General features: G+C 41.8%; 1 long non-coding RNA gene across 1 annotated transcript; it reads right to left on the reverse strand.

Moving 5' to 3' along the window:
• Positions 1-586: 586 nt before the first annotated feature.
• LOC140463733 (uncharacterized) lies at positions 587-2,940 on the reverse strand. The gene is made up of 3 exons (XR_011954762.1): positions 2,847-2,940; positions 871-920; positions 587-761 (listed from the first exon to the last, which is right to left on the reverse strand). It is a non-coding gene; the product is annotated as an uncharacterized lncRNA (long non-coding RNA).
• Between the last annotated feature and the right edge of the window lie 1,204 nt (positions 2,941-4,144).

Here is a 4,144-nt window from a genome sequence, read left to right on the forward strand (position 1 = left end):
GACAGAGACAGAGAGACAAACTACTGAGAGAGAAATAGACAGAGAAAGAGAAAGACAGACAGGTAAAGAGACAGAGCGAGAGAGGGAGATAAAAACTGAAAGACTGATAGACTGAGAAGGAGAGATGGGTTGGATTTTGTCCTCCTAATCCATATCCACATGGTGTCTGCAACATGGATTTGTGTGTCACTTCCCCATTTCCATCTCTGGCTAGTTTCAGCCGTGCAGAAACCATGCAGGGATTCTGCTGTTTGAAAGGTGCCAATAACAGCTTTCTGGTCGTGTGCATTTTGGAAGCTTTTCAGAATTACATGTACACAGTGGATCAGAGGCCGAATAAGTGCAAAAAATAGAGTAAAAATAATGCTCCCTCTTTCACTGTTCATCATCAAATGCTGTAGCCTGAATGAATGAATGATTTATTGTCACATATATCATGAAGCTACAGCAAAATGTGTTTTGTCATTACAATTTTGTGCCATTTAAGGTACATTAAAGATAAAAAGAAATCACTGAAGTAAGGGCTCATCTTCTATTTAAATTGGAGGTTTCAAGCACAGCTTCAGGGCTTCTGCAAGGTGTTCTGCTCTGGGAACAGCAACAACGACAACGGTGCTTCAGGAGACCCGGGCTCTGCTGCTGCTGCTCCCTCACCATCACCATCAAGAATCCAGGCTCCAGGCCTACCACCGTCAGGCATCCCTGCTCTGGGCAATGCCACCAATGCTGCAACCACTGCCCTGCTGACAACCCCACTCCGCCTGAAAGATGAAGAAGAAAAGAAGAAAACGATTAAAGACAAAAGGCACATAGAGAAAATAATGCCGCTGTCCAGAAGCAGATGGCTCTGGCACACCTGAACCTACTTACCATGCTGGTGCCATCTTGGAAAGGGCTCTTAAGAGTGAGTTACAACAATGCTGTGAAGGGAAAAGGGAAATGACCATTAAATAATGTATCTGCCAGACTGACACCTGACAACTGGCAAGTTGTCAAGGGAAAGACCAACTTTGTGCAGGTGGAAATATCTCCATATGCATTAGAATAGTTTATCCACTAGATAAAGTACTGTTCAACTTTCTACAATATCAAAGTATATTGTTAGGACTTTATTGAAGATAGATTCTAGCAACTTCTCAGTGACTGATGTCAGGCTAACTGACCTATAGTTCCCGGTTGCCTTTGTCTCTATTCTTGTGTAATAGTGTTATATTTGTAAGCTTCCAATCTGCGGGGCAGTTCCAGAATCTGTATAATTTGGGAAAATCATAGTCACTGCATGCATTACTCTGTAGCTATCTCTTTTAAAATCATAGGATGTGGACCAACAGGTTGTGGGGATTTGTCAGATTTTAGAGCCTGTGTTTATCCAGCCATAAATAGATTCAATAACCCAGCCCCACTGTTCTCTGGGGAAGAGAATTCCACACATTAATGACATTCTGAGAGAAGAAATTCCACCTCATCTTTGTCTAAAATTTGAGATTGCATATTCACAAACTGTGACCCTTATTCCCTCACAAGGAGATCACTATCTTTTGGATGTAGGTTTGCTCGCTGAGCTGTAAAGTTCGTTTACAGACATTTCATCACCATACCAGGTAACATCATCAGTTAGCCTCAGGATAAAGCACTCGTCCATTTTCTATTTACATGTTTAGGTTTCCTTGGGCTGATGTCATTTCCTGTGGTGATGTTACATTCTATGGTGATATCATTTCCTGTTCTTTTTCTCAGAGGGTATTAAATGGGATCCAAGTCAATGTGTTTGCTGACAGAGTTCCAGTTGGAATGCATGAGAATCCCTGGAAGCATGGCATTCCGACTGGAATGCTATCAACAAACACATTGCCATTTCCTGTTCTTTTTCTCAGGGTTGGTAAATGAGATTCAAGTCATTGCCACAGGAAATGATGTCACCACAGGAAGTGACATCACCAACCCAAGGAAGCCTAAACATAAATAGAAAGTGGACCATGCCACCAGTGCTTCACCCGAACCTTCCAGCTCAGTGAGCAAACCTACATCCAGAACATCAACCTGAGCTACAAATCTTCTCAAAACTCACTATTTTTTTCTTATTGTAAAATAGATGTGGCAATAATAAAAAAAATCATTCATTCATCCTCTCAGCATTTACCTTGTCAACTCCTTCAGAGCCCTCCCTATTTCAATAAAGTCTCTTGATATTTTTCCGGAGTCCAGCATCAGTCCAATCCCTTCCCTATGAGAAGCCAACCCACTGAATCTTCTCTGAATTGCCTGAAATGCAGGAGCATCCCTCCTTACATAAAAACAGAACAAGGTGAATTGCACTGCACAGTTGTGGAAAAGACTTTGATATTGAAAGCCCCTTTGCTATTCCACACTGGACCTAGACAAGCCAAGGCAATCCCATGGTATCATATACCTCCCAGTGAAACTAGATTTTGGGTTGGATGATAACAGGTTCAAAGAGGAGGGTTGCTATGGACTACAAAAGACCCTGACACCAAAATATTGTAAGGAGCTGGCCTAGACCCTATCCTTTTATAGATTTGTTTAAGGGTGAGTATAAAGCACTGTGTCCCAGATGTGATTCGATTGGTCCACCACTAGTCTTTAAATCAAAACACACTTTATTCTTACAAACAGTTAAAATACAAAAGAAAAAAAATAGAAATAATGTTAACCCTATTGGAATACCTAGCAAGATTATGTATTATTTAACTATTAATCATCAACTGATGCAGCATAGGAACATCCCATAAACACACCTTTTGGCAAAAATACAATTCAGCTGCACAGTTACAATTCTCATGTGCTGTCCCCCTCCAATACAGAAGAAAGAAACAAACAATCTGCACCTATTGTTTTTTTAGACAGGGAGCCTCACTGTCTAAGACTTCACGCTGGTAGCTGGGAACTCATGCTTTTAGCTCAGCAGCAGCAGGAACTTCCTCACTAACTGAAAGCAAACCTCCACAACTTCCTGGTGGAGTGTGAGCCCTGACACTGCCCCCTCATGATTCTTTTGTCTGTTTTTTTAATTATTAAAAAAGCACTCAGGGAGAACTCAAAGCTGTCACCAAATGAATGGCTGAAAGACACGTTTTGGCAACACTATGGCAACTGCCTCCCATCCCCCACCTTTCTGTGTGGACCAATTAGCACAGAACACATCTCTCTTAAAGGCACAGTACTGTCACAGGGTCACCTCAAAGTCTCCTGACTGCTCTTTCCTGAGATAGAGTTAAAGATTTAACATTCTTGCTTCACAATGTCTTGTGATGAGAATTTAAGTGATGCTCCATTCATTAGCCACATAGTTCCTCATCACCTAAATAGCTCTGATCACGATTGTTTGTTGTATTAAATTATTCAGGTGGAGGTCAGACAGACTAAGACAGTTCCTCTTGACTTTAAAATCAGTGTGACTGTGAAAACATACATCTGAGGAAATAGTGGGACTGATTACACTCAGGAAACTCACTGGTGCAGCATAACCTATGGGAACTAGCTTTACTCCAGGCAGCATTGCTGTGCTAGCTCACCGTCCACCACTCACCCCACTGGAACACCCTACTGAATGCTTCTGCTTTCACAACACTCCATATCTAACCAGTTCCAAGTCATTATCACTCACCTAATTTACAACGTTTCTTTCTTACATTTCCACTATAACACAAACACAAAACTCCAAATTGGTGACCTCCAGTCCTCACACCATCAGCCAATGACAACTTGGTTTTCTAAACCGTCTTTAACATCCTGTGCAGCTCTATCAAATCTTCCTTTTGTATGAACAACCCCCTACCTCTCCAATCTAGCCTTGTAACAGCATCTATCACTTCTGCATTCACTCTGGTAAATCCTCTCAAATACCGTCTCGTGCTGAGGCCAGAACTGGATGCAATACTGTAATTAGGCCTTCACTCAAACTATGTACAAGCTCAACATAATTTTTGGACTGATGCTGGCTTCCTTTTATGGGGCCCATGCTTCATTCATTGGTCTCTCAAGCTCTCAAGCCATCAAGCCATCTTGCAAAGATTGCTGCACAGACACACACATAACCCCTCTGCTGTTGATTGGATGAGGTTACAAACAGAGTGATTGGGTGAGCTAACTGACCACATTGGATGGTTTACCAGAATATTGTTAC

This window comes from Chiloscyllium punctatum, chromosome 38, assembly GCF_047496795.1.
Source record: "Chiloscyllium punctatum isolate Juve2018m chromosome 38, sChiPun1.3, whole genome shotgun sequence".
Taxonomy (NCBI): domain Eukaryota; kingdom Metazoa; phylum Chordata; class Chondrichthyes; order Orectolobiformes; family Hemiscylliidae; genus Chiloscyllium; species Chiloscyllium punctatum.